This window comes from Pecten maximus, chromosome 4 (genome assembly GCF_902652985.1).
Source record: "Pecten maximus chromosome 4, xPecMax1.1, whole genome shotgun sequence".
NCBI lineage: Eukaryota > Metazoa > Mollusca > Bivalvia > Pectinida > Pectinidae > Pecten > Pecten maximus.
Window position 1 is genome coordinate 51,342,468 of NC_047018.1, and position 22,736 is coordinate 51,365,203.

At 33.4% G+C, this 22,736-nt stretch overlaps 1 protein-coding gene across 2 annotated transcripts in view; it reads right to left on the reverse strand.

Moving 5' to 3' along the window:
- The window catches only part of LOC117326375 (nuclear factor interleukin-3-regulated protein-like), a 41,115-nt gene extending 19,316 nt beyond the window's left edge, over positions 1-21,799 (reverse strand). The window contains exons 1-2 of one of the 2 annotated variants that reach the window (XM_033883101.1): positions 21,660-21,799; positions 21,346-21,462 (exon numbers count right to left, since the gene is read on the reverse strand). The gene's annotated coding sequence lies outside the window, so the exon portion shown is untranslated. The other variant, XM_033883103.1, reaches the window with a different exon arrangement.
- Between the last annotated feature and the right edge of the window lie 937 nt (positions 21,800-22,736).

Here is a 22,736-nt window from a genome sequence, read left to right on the forward strand (position 1 = left end):
TCTAAACTCTAAATACCCTTTCATTGTCCAGTTTGAATGGTGTCCATTCACACCGCGTTGGCCCGTCATACCCCCATACAAGAGTGTTGTAACATTGGTTTTCCTAATGACTCTTACGGACTGGATGGTTCGTGGTATTCCTCCACCGGTAATAAATATTATACTCTTAGTTCACGTTCGTTGAAATCGATAACAGCTGAAGTGAATTTCGTTCATCTTGCGGTTCAGCGATATATTTTTCTCTTTTTTTTAACTATTGTCGAACATATTCATTTTTAACACACCCCCCCCCCCCCCCCCCCCCCCCCCCAGTTGAAGAAAGAAAGAAACCTTATAGCAATTAGCATACTAGAGCGAAAAGTACCTATCTTATAACCTTTGTTTCCTTCATGCTCAATGATTTAGTACATGTTGCAAATTAAGTACATTATATACTGACATCGATCTATCATTCCACCAAGGCTGTAGTATAATCAGCGCAGCTATGGCAGACTGTCGTAACGGTTACTTCAAAAACTTTATGGAAATGGTTGATGACTGTCATATTTATAGTGCAGGCAGCCGCTGATAGTAAGATACTTCTGACTTATAGATGGCACGTGGTTCTACGTCACAGATGTCATGCTCGGCTTGCTCTCACATCCCCTGTAGTATGCATGGATGATTTTTTTTTTTTTGTATTCTCAGATATGTTATGCTACCATTGGTTTTTATGACATGCACGGATGGTGTATATAGTAAAGTTTATCTTACAGTTTTTAATACACAAGAGGCCCCGAGGGCTATATCGATCAACTGGGTAATTTCAGTAATCATGGGGAAATGCTCCTATATCAGTTATGTTACAAATACTTTCTTACTTTTTGAGTTTCCTCTTCAAAAATGGTTCAAACCAAATGTTGACCAAATCCTGTACTGCAGGTACTGAAGGGGGGGGGGGGGGGGGGGGGGGGGGGGGCATTAGTAAGATATTTGGACATAAAGATTAAAACAATCACATTTAACAAGTAATATCTAACATAAACCAATTATTAATGCCAATATGATCATTGATGAACATTTAACAATGAGTCGTTATATTTAGATTAAGAGCTAAAACGATCAAATATTGTAATTTAGATTTTGGTTTCACCAGGATTGGTGCTCAACTTAGCCCCCTACCTCCACTTTTCTCCGACAAGTTGTTATAACGACCTTTTCTCTGGATTAGAATTGGTAATGTAGTGCCTTTCTCTTCATAATTTTTGTTGTTTATTTTTCAATGTGTTTATTCTGATTTTTTCCAAATGCAATTTTCTTTTTCAAAACATCACATAGTTTGAGGATGTCAATCAGTTCAACTGCTAAAAACGCAATACCGGAATTAAAGAAAACATTTTCATGATTTGAACTCCTGTGATGGCATCAATAATAATAATACATCTGTACACAGATCACAAACATTCTGTCAATAATAAGAATACATCTGTACACAGATCACAAACATTCTATCTTGAGCCATGTGGCAGTTGACTAAATCATAATCTCTCGAGTAAAAGCGAGTAAGATTAAAAATATATTAACCCTTTCCAAATATCTTAATCAATTGAACAGTTAGTGATGTACATCTAAAACAACCCACAATAAGTATCCCTCCTTAATCACAACATTATCAATCTAAAACAACCCACAATAAGTATTCCTCCTTAATCACAACATTATCAATCTAAAACAACCCACAATAAGTATTCCTCCTTAATCACAACATCATCAATGTTGTACACGATTTTGTCTTGTATAGCGATACCGCGAAATATCTTTCATAATTATTATGTAAAAAAATTTCCATCATCAATACATGTTTGAAATATGCTGCCTTAAAACTGTAAACATTTCGATATTTACTCAATGTTTTGTTAGACTTACTTGCATTTAAAAAAACAGTGTCCATATGTCTAAAGGTCGAGGCCTGTATAATTCCTGTTTGTGCCGATATAAGACTATTTATTGTTGTTTATTGATATTGATTTGCTCAACTGTGCCTTTGATATACAGACCAGATCATCAGTTTAGAAGGCAATGTATCACTTCGACTGTCAGAGGGAAGACTGTCAGTGCCATGTTTGCCGAAAGTCTAAGCAGGGCAAATCAAAATTGTGTTAATTCCGTTTTCTGTTATCTTGTATTTTTTTTTTGGTATGGATAGTTTTTTGAACTGGTATGTAACTCAGCAACATGCTGACCATCTCCTGCATTCATACTATGATTAAGGTATTATATGCAGCTTCACGTTTTTATTGACGTAAAATTTTATCAGATGTTTCAATAATTTAAGTGGACGACGTCATTTAATGAAATCACCATAATGGGAACATGTTTTATATCTACTGTGTTGTGTGTTTTATATCTACTGTGTTGTGTGTTTTATATCTACTGTGTTGTGTGTTTTATATCTACTGTGTTGTGTGTTTTATATCTACTGTATTGATGGTTTTATATCTACTGTGTTGTTGGTTTTATATCTACTGTGTTGTTGGTTTTATATCTACTGTGTTGTTGGTTTTATATCTACTGTGTGTTGTGTTTTATATCTACTGTATTGATGGTTTTATATCTACTGTATTGTTGGTTTTATATCTACTGTGTTGTGTGTTTTATATTTACTGTGTGTTGTGTTTTATATCTACTGTGTTTGTGTGTTTTATATCTACTGTGTTGTGTGTTTTATATCTTCTGTGTTGTGTGTTTTATATCTACTGTGTTGTTGGTTTTATATCTACTGTGTGTTGTGTTTTGTATATACTGTATTGATGGTTTTATATCTACTGTATTGTGTGTTTTATATCTACTGTGTTGTGTTTTATATCTACTGTATTGATGGTTTTATATCTCCTGTGTGTTGTGTTTTATATCTACTGTGTTGTGTGTTTTATATATACTGTGTTGTGTGTTTTATATCTACTGTGTTGTTGGTTTTATATCTACTGTGTTGTGTGTTTTATATCTACTGTGTTGTGTGTTTTATACCTACTGTGTTGATGATTTTATATCTACTGTGTTGTGTGTTTTATATCTACTGTGTTGTGTGTTTTATATCTACTGTGTTGTGTGTTTTATATCTACTGTGTTGATGGTTTTATATCTACTGTGTGTTGTGTTTTATATCTACTGTGATGTGTGTTTTATATATACTGTGTTGTTGGTTTTACATCTACTGTGTGTTGTTTGTTTTATATCTACTGTGTTGTTGTGTTTTATATCTACTGTGTTGTGTGTTTTATATATACTGTCTTGTGTGTTTTATATCTACTGTGTTGATGGTTTTATATCTACTGTGTGTTGTTTGTTTTATATCTACTGTGTTGTGTTTGATATCTACTGTGTTGTGTTTTATATCTACTGTGTTGTGTTTTATATCTACCGTGTTGTGTGTTTTATATCTACTGTGTTGTTGTGTTTTATATCTACTGTGTTGTTGTGTTTTATATCTACTGTGTTGATGGTTTTATATCTACTGTGTGTTGTTTGTTTTATATCTACTGTGTTGTGTTTGATATCTACTGTGTTGTGTTTTATATCTACTGTGTTGTGTTTTATATCTACCGTGTTTTGTGTGTTTTATATCTACTGTGTTGTTGATTTTATATCTACTGTGTTGTGTGTTTTATATCTACTGTGTTGTGTGTTTTATATCTACTGTGTTGTGTGTTTTATATCTACTGTGTTGTTGGTTTTATATCTACTGTGTTGTGTGTTTTACATCTACTGTGTTGTGTGTTTTATATCTACTGTTATGTAAAAAAATTCCCATCATCAATACATGTTTGAAATATGCTGCCTTAAAACTGTAAACATTTCGATATTTACTCAATGTTTTGTTAGACTGTATAATTCCTGTTTGTGCCGATATAAGACCATTTGTTGTTATTTATTGTTATTTATTGATATTGATTTGCTCAACTGTGCCTTTGATTTACAGACCAGATCATCAGTTTAGAAGGCAATGTATCACTTCGACTGTCAGAGGGAAGACTGTCAGAGGGAAGACTGTCAGAGGGAGGACTGTCAGAGGGAGGACTGTCAGAGGGAAGACTGTCAGAGGGAGGACTGTCAGAGGGAGGACTGTCAGAGGGAAGACTGTCAGAGGGAAGACTGTCAGAGGGAGGACTGTCAGAGGGAGGACTGTCAGAGGGAAGACTGTCAGAGGGAGGACTGTCAGAGGGAAGACTGTCAGAGGGTCAGAGGGAAGACTGTCAGAGGGAAGACTGTCAGAGGGAAGACTGTCAGAGGGAGGACTGTCAGAGGGAAGACTGTCAGAGGGAAGACTGTCAGAGGGAGGACTGTCAGAGGGAGGACTGTCAGAGGGAAGACTGTCAGAGGGAAGACTGTCAGAGGGAGGACTGTCAGAGGGAGGACTGTCAGAGGGAAGACTGTCAGAGGGAGGACTGTCAGAGGGAAGACTGTCAGAGGGTCAGAGGGAAGACTGTCAGAGGGAAGACTGTCAGAGGGAAGACTGTCAGAGGGAAGACTGTCAGAGGGAAGACTGTCAGAGGGAAGACTGTCAGAGGGAGGACTGTCAGAGGAGAGACTGTCAGAGGGAAGACTGTCAGAGGGAGGACTGTCAGAGGGAAGACTGTCAGAGGGAAGACTGTCAGAGGGAAGACTGTCAGAGGGAGGACTGTCAGAGGGAAGACTGTCAGAGGGAAGACTGTCAGAGGGAAGACTGTCAGAGGGAAGACTGTCAGAGGGAAGACTGTCAGAGGGAGGACTGTCAGAGGGAAGACTGTCAGAGGGAAGACTGTCAGAGGGAAGACTGTCAGAGGGAAGACTGTCAGAGGGAGGACTGTCAGAGGGAAGACTGTCAGAGGGAAGACTGTCAGAGGGAAGGACTGTCAGAGGGAGGACTGTCAGAGGGAAGACTGTCAGAGGGAAGACTGTCAGAGGGAAGGACTGTCAGAGGGAGGACTGTCAGAGGGAAGACTGTCAGAGGGAGGGACTGTCAGAGGGAAGACTGTCAGAGGGAGGGACTGTCAGAGGGAAGACTGTCAGAGGGAAGACTGTCAGAGGGAAGACTGTCAGAGGGAGGACTGTCAGAGGGAAGACTGTCAGAGGGAGGACTGTCAGAGGGAGGACTGTCAGAGGGAAGACTGTCAGAGGGAAGACTGTCAGAGGGAAGACATGCTGGCCATTCCCTTCATTCATACTATGATTAAGGTATTATATGCAGCTTCACGTTTTTATTGACGTAAAATTGTATCAGATGTTTCAATAATTTAAGTGGACGACGTCATTTAATGAAATCACCATAATGGGAACATGTTATATATCTACTGTGTTGTGTGTTTTATATCTACTGTGTTGTGTGTTTTATATCTACTGTGTTGTGTGTTTAATATCTACTGTGTTGTGTGTTTTATATCTACTGTGTTGTGTGTTTTATATCTACTGTGTTATGTGTTTTATATCTACTGTGTTGATGATTTTATATCTACTGTGTTGTGTGTTTTATATCTACTGTGTTGATGGTTTTATATCTACTGTGTTGATGATTTTATATCTACTGTGTTGATGGTTTTATATCTACTGTGTTGTGTGTTTTATATCTACTGTGTTGTGTGTTTTATATCTACTGTGTTGATGGTTTTATATCTACTGTGTTGTGTGTTTTATATCTTCTGTGTTGTGTGTTTTATATCTACTGTGTGTTGATGGTTTTATATCTACTGTGTTGTGTGTTTTATATCTACTGTGTTGTGTGTTTTATATCTACTGTATTGATGGTTTTATATCTACTGTGTTGTGTGTTTTATACCTACTGTGTGTTGTGTTTTATATCTACTGTGTTGATGGTTTTATATCTATTGTGTTGATGATTTTATATCTACTGTGTTGTGTGTTTTATATCTACTGTGTTGTGTTTTATATCTACTGTGTTGTGTGTTTTATATCTACTGTGTTGTGTGTTTTATATCTACTGTGTTGTGTGTTTTATATCTACTGTGTTGTGTGTTTTATATCTACTGTGTTGTGTGTTTTATATCTACTGTGTGTTGTGTTTTATATCTACTGTGTTGATGGTTTTATATCTACTGTGTTGTGTGTTTTATATCTACTGTGTTGTGTGTTTTATATCTACTGTATTGATGGTTTATATCTACTGTGTTGTGTGTTTTATATCTACTGTGTTGTGTTTTATATCTACTGTGTTGTGTTTTATATCTACTGTGTTTGTGATTTTATATCTACTGTGTTGTGTGTTTTATATCTACTGTGTTGTGTTTTATATCTACTGTGTTGTGTGTTTTATATCTACTGTGTTGTGTGTTTATATCTACTGTGTTGTGTGTTTTATATCTACTGTGTTGATGTGTTTTATATCTACTGTGTGTTGTGTTTTATATCTACTGTGTGTTGTGTTTTATATCTACTGTGTTGATGGTTTTATATCTACTGTGTGTTGTTTGTTTGATGTCTACTGTGTTGTGTGTTTTATATCTACTGTGTTGATGGTTTATATCTACTGTGTTGATGGTTTTATATCTACTGTGTTGATGGTTTTATATCTACTGTGTTGTGTGTTTGATATCTACTGTGTTTGTGTGTTTTATATCTACTGTGTTGTGTGTTTTATATCTACTGTGTGTGTGTTTTATATCTACTGTGTTGTGTGTTTTATATCTACTGTGTTGTGTGTTTTATATCTACTGTGTTGTTGGTTTTATATCTACTGTGTTGTTGGTTTTATATCTACTGTGTTGTTGGTTTTATATCTACTGTGTGTTGTGTTTTATATCTACTGTATTGATAGTTTTATATCTACTGTATTGTTGGTTTTATATCTACTGTGTTTTGTGTTTTATATTTACTGTGTGTTGTGTTTTATACCTACTGTGTTGTTTGTTTTATATCTACTGTGTTGTGTGTTTTATATCTACTGTGTTGTTGGTTTTATATCTACTGTGTGTTGTGTTTTATATCTACTGTATTGATGGTTTTATATCTACTGTATTGTGTGTTTTATATCTACTGTGTTGTGTTTGATATCTACTGTATTGATGGTTTTATATCTCCTGTGTGTTGTGTTTTATATCTACTGTGTTGTGTGTTTTATATCTACTGTGTTGTGTGTTTTATATCTACTGTGTTGTGTGTTTTATATCTACTGTGTTGTGTGTTTTATATCTACTGTGTGTTGTGTTTTATATCTACTGTGATGTGTGTTTTATATCTACTGTGTTGTGTGTTTTATATCTACTGTGTTTGTGTGTTTTATATCTACTGTGTTGATGGTTTTATATCTACTGTTTTGATGGTTTTATATCTACTGTGTTGATGGTTTGATATCTACTGTGTTGATGATTTTATATCTACTGTGTTGATGGTTTTATATCTACTGTGTTGATGGTTTTATATCTACTGTGTGGATGGTTTTATATCTACTGTGTGTTGTGTTTTATATCTACTGTATTGATAGTTTTATATCTACTGTATTGTTGGTTTTATATCTACTGTGTTTTGTGTTTTATATCTACTGTGTGTTGTGTTTTATACCTACTGTGTTGTTTGTTTTATATCTACTGTGTTGTGTGTTTTATATCTACTGTGTTGTTGGTTTTATATCTACTGTGTTGTTGTGTTTTATATCTACTGTATTGATGGTTTTATATCTACTGTGTGTTGTGTTTTATATCTACTGTGTTGTGTGTTTTATATCTACTGTTTTGTTGGTTTTATATCTCCTGTGTGTTTTTTTTTATATCTACTGTGTTGTGTGTTTTATATCTACTGTGTTGTGTGTTTTATATCTACTGTGTTGTGTGTTTTATATCTACTGTGTTGTGTGTTTTATATCTACTGTGTGTGTGTTTTATATCTACTGTGTTGTGTGTTTTATATCTACTGTGTTGTGTGTTTATATCTACTGTGTTTGTGTTTTATATCTACTGTGTTGATGGTTTTATATCTACTGTGTTGATGGTTTTATATCTACTGTGTTGATGGTTTTGATATCTACTGTGTTGATGATTTTATATCTACTGTGTTGATGGTTTTATATCTACTGTGTGTTGATGGTTTTATATCTACTGTGTGTTGATGGTTTTATATCTACTGTGTTGTGTGTTTTATATCTACTGTGTTTGTGTGTTTTATATCTACTGTGTTGTGTGTTTTATATCTACTGTGTTGTGTGTTTTATATCTACTGTATTGTTGTGTTTTATATCTACTGTGTGTTGTGTTTTATATCTACTGTGTTGTTGGTTTATATCTACTGTGTTGTGTGTTTGATATCTACTGTGTTGTGTGTTTTATATCTACTGTGTTGTTGTGTTTTATATCTACTGTGTTGTGTGTTTTATATCTACTGTGATGTGTGTTTTATATCTACTGTGTTGTGTGTTTTATATCTACTGTGTTGTTGTTTTATATCTACTGTGTTGTGTGTTTTATATCTACTGTGTTGTGTGTTTTATATCTACTGTGTTGATGTGTTTTATATCTACTGTGTTGTGTGTTTTATATCTACTGTGTTGTGTGTTTTATATCTACTGTGTTGTGTGTTTATATCTACTGTGTTGTGGTTTTATATCTACTGTGTTGTGTGTTTTATATCTACTGTGTTGTGTGTTTTATATCTACTGTGTTGTGTGTTTTATATCTACTGTGTTGTGTGTTTTATATCTACTGTGTTGTGTGTTTTATATCTACTGTGTTGTGTGTTTTATATCTACTGTGTTGTGTGTTTTATATCTACTGTGTTGTGTGTTTTATATCTACTGTGTTGATGGTTTTATATCTACTGTGTTGTGTGTTTTATATCTACTGTGTTGATGTTTTATATCTACTGTGTTGTGTGTTTTATATCTACTGTGTTGTGTGTTTTATATCTACTGTGTTGTTGGTTTTATATCTACTGTGTTGTGTGTTTTATATCTACTGTGTTGTGTGTTTTATATCTACTGTGTTGTGTGTTTTATATCTACTGTGTTGTGTGTTTATATCTACTGTGTTGTTGTGTTTTATATCTACTGTGTTGTGGTTTTATATCTACTGTGTTGTGTGTTTTATATCTACTGTGTTGTGTGTTTTATATCTACTGTGTTGTGGTTTTATATCTACTGTGTTGATGGTTTTATATCTACTGTGTTGATGGTTTTATATCTACTGTGTTGTGTGTTTTATATCTACTGTGTTGATGGTTTTATATCTACTGTGTTGTGTGTTTTATATCTACTGTGTTGTGTGTTTTATATCTACTGTGTTGTGTGTTTATATCTACTGTGTTGTGTGTTTTATATCTACAGTGTTGTGTGTTTTATATCTACTGTGTTGTGTGATTTTATATCTACTGTGTTGTGTGTTTTATATCTACTGTGTTGTGTGTTTTATATCTACTGTGTTGTGTGTTTTATATCTACTGTGTTGTGTGTTTTATATCTACTGTGTTGTGTGTTTTATATCTGCTGTGTTGATGGTTTTATATCTACTGTGTTGTTGTGTTTTATATCTACTGTGTTGATGGTTTTATATCTACTGTATTGATGGTTTTATATCTACTGTGTTGTGTGTTTTATATCTACTGTGTTGTGTGTTTTATATCTACTGTGTTGTTGTGTTTTATATCTACTGTGTTGTGTGTTTTATATCTACTGTGCTGTGTGTTTTATATCTACTGTGTTGTGTGTTTTATATCTACTGTGTTGTGTGTTTTATATCTACTGTGTTGTGTGTTTTATATCTACTGTGTTGTGTGTTTTATATCTGCTGTGTTGATGGTTTTATATCTACTGTGTTGTGTTTTATATCTACTGTGTGTTGTGTTTATATCTACTGTGTTGTGTGTTTTATATCTACTGTATTGATGGTTTTATATCTACTGTGTTGTGTGTTTTATATCTACTGTGTTGTGTGTTTTATATCTACTGTGTTGTGTGTTTTATATCTGCTGTGTTGATGGTTTTATATCTACTGTATTGATGGTTTTATATCTACTGTGTTGTGTGTTTTATATCTACTGTGTTGTGTGTTTTATATCTACTGTGTTGTGTGTTTTATATCTACTGTGTTTGTTGTTGGTTTTATATCTACTGTGTTGTGTGTTTTATATCTACTGTGTTGTGTGTTTTATATCTACTGTGTTGTGTGTTTGATATCTACTATGTTGTGTTTTATATCTACTGTGTTGTGTGTTTTATATCTACTGTGTTGATGGTTTTATATCTACTGTGTTGTGTGTTTTATATCTACTGTGTTGATGGTTTTATATCTACTGTGTTGATGATTTTATATCTACTGTGTTGTGGTTTTATATCTACTGTGTTGTGTGTTTTATATCTACTGTGTGTTGTTTGTTTGATGTCTACTGTGTTGTGTGTTTTATATCTACTGTGTTGTGTGTTTTATATCTACTGTGTTGTGTGTTTTATATCTACTGTGTTGATGGTTTTATATCTACTGTGTTATGTGTTTTATATCCACTGTGTGTTGTGTTTTATATCTACTGTGTTGTTTGTTTAATATCTACTGTGTTGATGGTTTTATATCTACTGTGTGTTGTTTGTTTGATGTCTACTGTGTTGTGTGTTTTATATCTACTGTGTTGATGGTTTATATCTACTGTGTTGATGGTTTTATATCTACTGTGTTGATGGTTTTATATCTACTGTGTTGTGTGTTTGATATCTATTGTGTTGTGTGTTTTATATCTACTGTGTTGTGTGTTTTATATCTACTGTGTGTTGTGTTTTATATCTACTGTGTTGTGTGTTTTATATCTACTGTGTTGTGTGTTTTATATCTACTGTGTTTGTTGTTGGTTTTATATCTACTGTGTTGTTGGTTTTATATCTACTGTGTTGTTGGTTTTATATCTACTGTGTGTTGTGTTTTATATCTACTGTATTGATAGTTTTATATCTACTGTATTGTTGGTTTTATATCTACTGTGTTTTGTGTTTTATATTTACTGGGTATTGTGTTTTATATCTACTGTGTTGTTTGTTTTATATCTACTGTGTTGTGTGTTTTATATCTACTGTGTTGTTGGTTTTATATCTACTGTGTGTTGTGTTTTATATCTACTGTATTGATAGTTTTATATCTACTGTATTGTGTGTTTTATATCTACTGTGTTGTGTTTGATATCTACTGTATTGATGGTTTGATATCTACTGTGTTGTGTTTTATATCTACTGTATTGTGTGTTTTATATCTACTGTGTTGTGTGTTTTATATCTACGTGTTGTGTGTTTTATATCTACTGTGTTGTTGGTTTTATATCTACTGTGTTGTGTGTTTTATATCTACTGTGTTGTGGTTTTATATCTACTGTGTTTTGTTTTATATCTACTGTGTTGTGTGTTTTATATCTACTGTGTTGTGTGTTTTATATCTACTGTGTTGTGTGTTTTATATCTACTGTGTTGTTGGTTTTATATCTACTGTGTTGTGTGTTTTATATCTACTGTGTTGTGTGTTTTATATCTACTGTATTTTTGTTTTTTTATCTACTGTGTGTTGTGTTTTATATCTACTGTGTTTTGTGTTTTATATCTACTGTGTTGTGTGTTTTATATCTACTGTGTTGTGTGTTTTATACCTACTGTGTTGTTTGTTTTATATCTACTGTGTTGTGTGTTTTATATCTACTGTGTTGTTGGTTTTATATCTACTGTGTGTTGTGTTTTATATCTACTGTATTGTGGTTTTATATCTACTGTATTGTGTGTTTTATATCTACTGTGTTGTGTGTTTAATATCTACTGTATTGATGGTTTTATATCTCCTGTGTGTTGTGTTTTATATCTACTGTATTGTGTGTTTTATATCTACTGTGTTGTGTGTTTTATATCTACTGTGTTGTGTGTTTTATATCTACTGTGTGTTGTGTTTTATATCTACTGTGTTGTGTGTTTTATATCTACTGTGTTGTGTGTTTTATATCTACTGTGTTGTTGGTTTTATATCTACTGTGTTGTGTGTTTTATATCTACTGTGTTGTTGTGTTTTATATCTACTGTGATGTGTGTTTTATATCTACTGTGTTGTGTGTTTTATATCTACTGTGTTGTTGGTTTTACATCTAGTGTGTTGTGTGTTTTATATCTACTGTGTTGTGTGTTTTATATCTACTGTGTGTTGTGTTTTATATCTACTGTGATGTGTGTTTTATATCTACTGTGTTGTGTGTTTTATATCTACTGTGTTTGTGTGTTTTATATCTACTGTGTTGATGGTTTTATATCTACTGTGTTGATGGTTTTATATCTACTGTGTTGATGGTTTGATATCTACTGTGTTGATGATTTTATATCTACTGTGTTGATGGTTTTATATCTACTGTGTTGTGTGTTTTATATCTACTGTGTTGATGGTTTTATATCTACTGTGTTGTGTGTTATTATATCTACTGTGTTTGTGTGTTTTATATCTACTGTGTTGTGTGTTTTATATCTACTGTGTTGTGTGTTTTATATCTACTGTATTGTTGGTTTTATATCTACTGTGTTGTGCGTTTTATATCTACTGTGTGTTGTGTTTGATATCTACTGTGATGTGTGTTTTATATCTACTGTGTTGTGTGTTTTATATCTACTGTGTTGTTTGTTTTATATCTACTGTGTTGTGTGTTTATATCTACTGTGCTGTGTGTTTTATATCTACTGTGTTGATGGTTTTATATCTACTGTGTTGTGTGTTTTATATCTACTGTGTTGTGTGTTTTATATCTACTGTGTTGATGGTTTTATATCTACTGTGTTGATGGTTTTATATCTACTGTGTTGTGTGTTTTATATCTACTGTGTTGATGATTTTATATCTACTGTGTTGTGTGTTTTATATCTACTGTGTTGTGTGTTTTATATCTACTGTGTGTTGTTTGTTTGATGTCTACTGTGTTGTGTGTTTTATATCTACTGTGTTGTGTGTTTTATATCTACTGTGTTGTGTGTTTTACATCTACTGTGTGTTGTTTGTTTGATGTCTATTGTGTTGTGTGTTTTATATCTACTGTGTGTTGTTTGTTTGATGTCTACTGTGTTGTGTGTTTGATATCTACTGTGTTGTTGGTTTTACATGTACTGTGTTGTTGGTTTTATATCTACTGTGTTGTGTGTTTGATATCTACTGTGTTGTGTGTTTGATATCTACTGTGTTGTTTGTTTTATATCTACTGTGTTGTTGGTTTTACATCTACTGTGTTGTGTGTTTTATATCTACTGTATTTTTGTTTTTTTTATCTACTGTGTTGTTGGTTTTATATCTACTGTGTTGTTGGTTTTATATCTACTGTCTGTTGTGTTTTATATCTACTGTATTGATAGTTTTATATCTACTGTATTGTTGGTTTGATATCTACTGTGTTTTGTGTTTTATATTTACTGTGTGTTGTGTTTTATACCTACTGTGTTGTTTGTTTTATATCTACTGTGTTGTGTGTTTTATATCTACTGTGTTGTGTGTTTTATATCTACTGTGTGTTGTGTTTTATATCTACTGTGTTGTGTGTTTTAATATCTACTGTGTTGATGGTTTTATATCTACTGTGTTGTGTTTTATATCTACTGTATTGATGGTTTTATATCTACTGTGTTGTGTGTTTTATATCCACTGTGTTGTGTGTTTTATATCTACTGTGTTGTGTGTTTTATACCTACTGTGTTGATGGTTTTATATCTACTGTGTTGTGTGTTTTACATCTACTGTGTTGATGGTTTTATATCTACAGTGTTGTGTGTTTTATATCTACTGTGTTGTTGGTTTTATATCTACTGTGTTGATGTGTTTTATATCTACTGTGTTGTGTGTTTTATATCTACTGTGTTGTTGGTTTTATATCTACTGTGTTGTGTGTTTTATATCTACTGTGTTGTGTGTTTTATATCTACTGTGTGTTGTGTTTTATATCTACTGTGTTGTGTGTTTTATATCTACTGTGTTTGTGTGTTTTATATCTACTGTGTTGTGTGTTTTATATCTACTGTGTTGTGTGTTTTATATCTACTGTGTTGATGGTTTTATATCTACTGTGTTGATGGTTTTATATCTACTGTGTTGTGTGTTTTATATCTACTGTGTTGTGTGTTTTATATCTACTGTGTTGTGTGTTTTATATCTACTGTGTTGATGGTTTTATATCTACTGTGTGTGTGTTTTATATCTACTGTGTTGTGTGTTTTATATCTACTGTGTTGTGTGTTTTATATCTACTGTGTTGTGTGTTTTATATCTACTGTGTTGTGTGTTTTATATCTACTGTGTTGTGTGTTTTATATCTACTGTGTGTTGTGTTTTATATCTACTGTTGATTGTGTTTTATATCTACTGTGTTGTGTGTTTTATATCTACTGTGTTGTGTGTTTTATTACTGGTTTTTTGTGTTTTGGGGGGTTTTTTAATTTTTTCTGTGCTGTGTGGTTTTTTAAACTACTGGGGTTTTATGGTTTTAATTAAAAAAAAAAGAGTTGTGGTTTTTTTATTTTACGGGGGGGTTTTTTTTTTATCACTGTGTTGATGGGTTTTTTTACGGTTGGGGTGTTTTTTATCCCATGTGGTGTGTTTTATTTCTGTTTGTTTTTTTTTTAAATGTTTTGTGGGGTTTTTTAATCTACTGTGTTTTTTGTTTTATATTACTGTGGTTTGTTTTATATCTACTGTGTGGTTTTGTTTTTTATTTTTTTTATCTACTTTGTGTTGTTTTTTTGATGGGCTCTGTGTTTTGGTTTTTTATTTTCTATTTTGTTTTGGGTTTTTAAACCAAAATGTGTTTTGGGGTTTTTTTTATCTACTGTGGTTTTTGGTTTTTTAAGGTCCGTTTGTTGTGGGGGGTTTTAATTCTCCCGTGTTGTGTGTTTTATATCTACTGTATTTTTGTTTTTTTATCTACTGTGTTCTTGGTTTTATATCTACTGTGTTTTTGGTTTTATATCTACTGTGCTGTGTGTTTTATATCTACTGTGTTGATGGTTTTATATCTACTGTGTTGTGTGTTTTATATCTACTGTGTTGTTGGTTTTATATCTACTGTGATGTGTGTTTTATATCTACTGTGTTGTGTGTTTTATATCTACTGTGCTGTGTGTTTTATATCTACTGTGTGTTGTGTTTTATATCTACTGTGTTGTGTGTTTTATATCTACTGTGTGTTGTGTTTTATATCTACTGTGTTGTTGGTTTTATATCTACTGTGATGTGTGTTTTATATCTACTGTGTTGTGTGTTTTATATCTACTGTGCTGTGTGTTTTATATCTACTGTGTTGTGTGTTTTATATCTACTGTGTTGTGTGTTTTATATCTACTGTGTGTTGTGTTTTATATCTACTGTGATGTGTGTTTATATCTACTGTGCTGTGTGTTTTATATCTACTGTGTTGATGGTTTTATATCTACTGTGTTGTGTGTTTTATATATACTGTGCTGTGTGTTTTATATCTACTGTGTTGATGGTTTTATATCTACTGTGTTGTGTGTTTTATATCTACTGTGCTGTGTGTTTTATATCTACTGTGTTGATGGTTTTATATCTACTGTGTTGTGTGTTTTATATCTACTGTGCTGTGTGTTTTATATCTACTGTGTTGATGGTTTTATATCTACTGTGTTGATGGTTTTATATCTACTGTGTTGATGGTTTTATATCTACTGTGTTGATGGTTTTATATCTACTGTGTTGTGTGTTTTATATCTACTGTGTTGTGTGTTTTATATCTACTGTGTGTTGTTTGTTTGATGTGTACTGTGTTGTGTGTTTTATATCTACTGTGTGTTGTTTGTTTGATGTCTACTGTGTTGTGTGTTTTATATCTACTGTGTTGTTGGTTTTACATCTACTGTGTTGTGTGTTTTATATCTACTGTGTGTTGTTTGTTTTCTGTCTACTGTGTTGTGTGTTTTATATCTACTGTGTTGTTGGTTTTACATCTACTGTGTTGTTGGTTTTATATCTACTGTGTTGTGTGTTTTATATCTACTGTGTTGTGTGTTTTATATCTACTGTGTTCTTGGTTTTATATCTACTGTGTTTTTGGTTTTATATCTACTGTATTGATGGTTTTATATCTACTGTGTTGTTGGTTTTACATTTACTGTGTTGTGTGTTTTATATCTACTGTGTTGTTGGTTTTACATCAACTGTGTTGTGTGTTTTATATCTACTGTGTTGTGTGTTTTATATCTACTGTGCTGTGTGTTTTATATCTACTGTGTTGATGGTTTTATATCTACTGTGTTGATGGTTTTATATCTACTGTGTTGTGTGTTTTATATCTACTGTGTTGATGGTTTTATATCTACTGTGTTGTGTGTTTTATATCTACTGTGTTGTGTGTTTTATATCTACTGTGTTGTGTGTTTATATCTACTGTGTGTTGTGTTTTATATCTACTGTGTTGTGTGTTTTATATCTACTGTGTTGTGTGGTTTTACATCTACTGTGTTGTGTGTTTTATATCTACTGTGTTGTGTGTTTTATATCTACTGGGCTGTGTGTTTTATATCTACTGTGTTGATGGTTTTATATCTACTGTGTTGTGTGTTTTATATCTACTGTGTTGTTGGTTTTATATCTACTGTGATATGTGTTTTATATCTACTGTGTTGTGTGTTTTATATCTACTGTGCTGTGTGTTTTATATCTACTGTGTGTTGTGTTTTATATCTACTGTGTTGTTGGTTTTATATCTACTGTGATGTGTGTTTGATATCTACTGTGTTGTGTGTTTTATATCTACTGTGCTGTGTGTTTTATATCTACTGTGTTGTGTGTTTCATATCTACTGTGTTGTGTGTTTTATATCTACTGTGTTGTGTGTTTTATATCTACTGTGATGTGTGTTTTATATCTACTGTGTTGTGTGTTTTATATCTACTGTGTTGATGGTTTTATATCTACTGTGTTGTGTGTTTTATATATACTGTGCTGTGTGTTTTATATCTACTGTGTTGATGGTTTTATATCTACTGTGTTGTGTGTTTTATATCTACTGTGCTGTGTGTTTTATATCTACTGTGTTGATGGTTTTATATCTACTGTGTTGTGTGTTTTATATCTACTGTGTTGTGTGTTTTATATCTACTGTGTTGATGGTTTTATATCTACTGTGTTGTGTGTTTTATATCTACTGTGTTGATGGTTTTATATCTACTGTGTTGATGGTTTTATATCTACTGTGTTGTGTGTTTTATATCTACTGTGTTGTGTGTTTTATATCTACTGTGTGTTGTGTGTTTTATATGTACTGTGTTGTGTGTTTTATATCTACTGTGTGTTGTTTGTTTGATGTCTACTGTGTTGTGTGTTTTATATCTACTGTGTTGTTGGTTTTACATCTACTGTGTTGTGTGTTTTATATCTACTGTGTGTTGTTTGTTTGATGTCTACTGTGTTGTGTGTTTTATATCTACTGTGTTGTTGGTTTTACATCTACTGTGTTGTTGGTTTTATATCTACTGTGTTGTGTGTTTTATATCTACTGTATTTTTGTTTTTTTATCTACTGTGTTCTTGGTTTTATATCTACTGTGTTTTTGGTTTGATATCTACTGTATTGATGGTTTTATATCTACTGTGTTGTTGGTTTTACATTTACTGTGTTGTGTGTTTTATATCTACTGTGTTGTTGGTTTTACATCAACTGTGTTGTGTGTTTTATATCTACTGTGTTGTTGGTTTTATATCTACTGTGTTGTGTGTTTGATATCTACTGTGTTGTGTGTTTTATATCTACTGTATTTTTGTTTTTTTATCTACTGTGTTCTTGGTTATATATCTTCTGTGTTTTTGGTTTTATATCTACTGTGTTGTGTGTTTTATATCTACTGTGTTGTGTGTTTTATATCTACTGTGTTGTGTGTTTTATATCTACTGTGTTGTTGGTTTTACATCTACTGTGTTGTGTGTTTTATATCTACTGTGTTGTGTGTTTTATATCTACTGTGTTGTGTGTTTGATATCTACTGTGTTGTTTGTTTTATATCTACTGTGTTGTGTGTTTTATATCTACTGTGTTGTGTGTTTTATATCTACTGTGTTGTGGGTTTTATATCTACTGTGTTGTGTGTTTTATATCTACTGTGTTGTGTGTTTTATATCTAGTGTGTTCTTGGTTTTATATCTACTGTGTTTTTGGTTTTATATCTACTGTGTTGTGTGTTTTATATCTACTGTGTTGTGTGTTTTATATCTACTGTGTTTTGGTTTTATATCTACTGTGTTGTGTGTTTGATATCTACTGTGTTGTGTGTTTTATATCTACTGTGTTGTGTGTTTTATATTTTACTGGGGTTTTGTTTTAAATCTACTGTGTGTTGTTTTTAATCACTGTGTTGGGGGGTTTTTTTTCTCTGTGTTGGGTGTTTTTATTCCCACTGGGGTTGTGGGTTTTTATATCTACTGTGTTTATGGTTTTTAAAACCCTGTGGTTGGTTTATTTAAATTGTTTTTTTGGGTTTTTTATTACTGTGTTTTTGTTTTTAGTTCTGTGGTTTTTGTTTTATATCTACTGTTTGTTTAGTTTTAATCTTTTTGGGGTGTTGATTTTTATCTATGTGTTCTTTGGGTTTTTTAAATTTCTGTTATGTGGTTTTTTATCCCTTTTTTGTGTGTTTTAAATTTTACGGTGTTTTTGGGGTTTTATATCCACTGTTTTTGGGGTTTTTATATCCTATTTGTGGTTGGAAAAATCTACTGTGTTTTTGTGTTTTTTTTTCTACGGGGTTGGTTTTTTTTGTACTATTGGGGGATGGTTTTATATCTAATGTGTTGTGTGTTTTATATCTACTGTGTTCTTGGTTTTATATCTACTATGTTGTGTTTTATATCTACTGTGTTTGTGTGTTTTATATCTACTGTGTTGTGTGTTTTATATCTACTGTGTTGTGTGTTTTATATCTACTGTGTTGATGATTTTATATCTACTGTGTTGATGGTTTTATATCTACTGTGTTGTGTGTTTTATATCTACTGTGTGTTGTGTTTTATATCTACTGTGTTGTGTGTTTTATATCTACTGTGTGTTGTGTTTTATATCTACTGTGTTGTGTGTTTTATATCTACTGTGTGTTGTGTTTTATATCTACTGTGTTGTGTGTTTTATATCTACTGTGTTGATGGTTTTATATCTACTGTGTTGTGTGTTTATATCTACTGTGTTGTTTGTTTTATATCTACTGTGTTGTGTGTTTGATATCTACTGTGTTGTTGGTTTTATATCTACTGTGTGTTGTGTTTTATATCTACTGTGTTGTTGGTTTTATGTCTACTGTGTGTTGTGTTTTATATCTACTGTGTGTTGTGTTTTATATCTACTGTGTTGTTGGTTTTATATCTACTGTGTTGTGTGTTTGATATCTACTGTGTTTTGGTTTCATGTCTACTGTGTGTTGTGTGTTTTATATCTACTGTGTTTTAGTCTGACGTGTACCAGATGACATAACTGATGATACATCAGTGCCCTCGGGGTGCTATTGTACCCGTCATATCAGCCTTTTTATTTTACCTACACCTGGTCGACATAAAAAGATGTTCTTTAAAGCTGAACCGTTTCCTAGGTTACCCATGTTTTTGTGATGATAGATTTTGTATAAACATTCATTTTAAACCACAAAAACTACTAGATATATCTTGATGATATCGATTGTTCCGCGCTACTGATGTGAACATCGATTTGGCATGCCACCTGTATCTGAACTAGTAACATTACACCCGGTCGCTGTATATTTCCACCAACTGCCAATGCGACCATACTCAAGTCACGTACATAACCATTAAAAACATCATATAAATCCTTTGGTAAACACGAACGGCCTTAATGTTATTCACAAGGTTAAATTGTTTACTTCTTTTTTTCTTATACGTTGCAAGTGAATACATAAAACCGAAAACGGTAAATAAAAACACAGCGGAAGTTTTCGACTTGAGGAAACTACTATTTTTTCATGAACGCATAATATACTACAGCTTTACATCAACATCATCGTTGATTTTGTATAAATTATTGAATATTTGAAACATTGTTTCTAATTTGATTGTGTTGTCTATATATATGTATTAATGGACTTCAGTAAGTACATATTGGTGTAAATCCAACCACTGTCAAGTTAACCGCTTGTGTCAGGTCAACGACTACGAATAAAGATATCCCATTATCTGGGTCTAATAAGTCTACATAGAGAGAATTACTCAACCGCCTTGTATGACGCGATCACGAAAAGGTGTGTAATGTCTTGGTAAATGATTATTCGGATGAATCACCCAGTGATCATCGTGTACTTGTTTCAGCCTGATATTCTCCGTAACAACCACTCCTTGTAAGCACGCGCGGCAACATTCCCATAAGTCTTCCTCACATATCCACACAGTCTTAATTCAATAGTCAACTTTGATATGCTTAATCCATGTTTACACTATAGTGTAAAATTGACGAGATGTCACCAAGACCTTACTCGAGTATGGTACATATGTAAATATCCATGTGGATATATATACGACTTTCATTTCTCATAATCATATTTGTTGTAGTTCTCATTCTTCTCCTCATAATCATAATTGTTGTAGATCTCATTCTTATAATTTAAATCTTTAAAATGTATAAATTATGTACGGGTATGGTTAGTTTGTCTAATTTCACTTGAATACTAAATTATATCTATCATGAATAAAGTTTATATATCACTGGAATCAACAATAGACAACAACTGGACAAAAAACTATTTGCTGTACAATCTATATGTGTAAAACATGTAACGGAAATAAAGCTCGTTGCAGATAAAAAACAGTATTGTCAACATCTCTGAAAAAAGTATTAGCAAAATAAAAAATTCAGCCATGCTGTGAACAAACCTGTCATCGTGCCATTAGTACTGGGATGGATTTCAAAGAAAAAACATCGTCATCGCCATATCGTTTAGAATACACCTTGCGCAACAGCGCTCAAGTTAATGTAAACAGGAGCCTCGGTTACGCAACTCCGATGTCACCATTTATCATGTCATGTGACAAGTATAGCAGTGTCTTTATCTTAAATCATCATGCATGTAAGTTATTAACAGTAAATTTATGTGAAATCAGTATCCTTCTAAAGTCAAGTTATGTTACAGCATTTTAACAAGGGCGCGACCAGCTACTTATTTATATACAACTGACCTGTTTACATAAATGTGGCGGAGAGCGTTAGCCACGTACAGGTTTTATTTCAGCCGTGTCATCAACAGGTTGAGTAACAGTATGTTACACTATGTGTATGTGTATATACGATCTTGGTTGCCACATACTACCCACTATTTTCTGTTCCAGGTCCCGCTGAACAAACAAGCGGTGACCTCTCGAGACCCCAGTACACAAAGGGGGAAGTACACACCAATACATACCTTCTGGCTTTTCGACCTACATCTATCCAGTCCACTGATAAACATAGATATTAATTCCTGAGAAAGTTCACGACGTCTTTTAGATCCCGTTCTCCACGTCCAAGCTCGAGGTAGATGCTACAAAATATGAATAATTATATAACTTGTTAAAACTGGACATCCACAACGCAAGTCACGTGGTCCGTGAACTGATATAACCTCCAGAGTACACCAGAGCGAACACAACAGCGCTTTACGCTTACAGACTGGCCGGCAATTGGTCAGCTGGCCAAACTAATCACCATGAGACCGGCTACACACTGGCCCAGACTTACCTCAGTTTTGGGGTGAACTGAGGTGAACCAGCCATTGAATTTGAGGGCCAAACTCAGGACGAAGCGGGACCGTGTCCTCAATAACAGTCGTGACCCGGCATAGATGCGTGCGCATGCAAGTTATATAATGGGCGCGTAACGTATGGAGAGCCGATACGTTCTGCTGTATATAGGTCACCAATAAATCTTCACATATTTGCCTTACTTGGAAAAACGAGCCAATCCTGGCCTCGATAGGTAACGATGTCAGAACACATTCTACCCAGGACTGGGAAATACCGGCGAGTAGATCACTTTTACGTGTACATGTACTCATATGTATGTGTGTACGTTTGTGTGTGAGCACATATAATGGGGTTGTTAGCGAGCTGTCAGTAAATTACTATATGTGTAATAATTAGATGATAGCTTTAGGCAAGCTGTTGTTTCAACATATTTATCTATGGACGAGCTCGCCTGCTGTTTACGTATAATACAGGACGATAATTATAGCTGGGAACTCACACAGGTTGGGGACTAACATATTTCTGTGTATTACGTGGACAGGATTTGTTTAAATGAAGGGCTTGACATGCTTTCAGTACTGAGCGTTCTGGAGCAGCTTCCGTCCAGCTGCCGGGATGATAATGTGTGGTGACCGGCAGGTCAAGGTTAAGACACTTCGGGGTTTACCCGTCCATGCCCGCTCTCCCATGAAGCGTTTATGATGATATAGGTTGCGTCATATTTATATTTCTAGGTATATATGTATAAATACATGAATACAAAAAAACGAAGACAATACATAGTTATTAGTATTTAGAGATAGGGCCCGGTCTATCACTGTCCACGGAAATAACGCTAGACCACCTAGATTCAAAACTTGTTTGATGTGAGAAGGGGACAGCTGGTTCACTGGCTATGTTTGTGTTTTATGTGAGGTCATCTGGAGGATAAGCCCGGCCAGAGGTTCTCACACCACATTTGCATAAAGCAATTTCCTCTCCGGACCGCCAGCTAGCCATTCAACCATTACAAACTTTGATCGATAAAGGCCACGTGTTTCCATGACAACATGTACTTTGTTACCATTTGAGC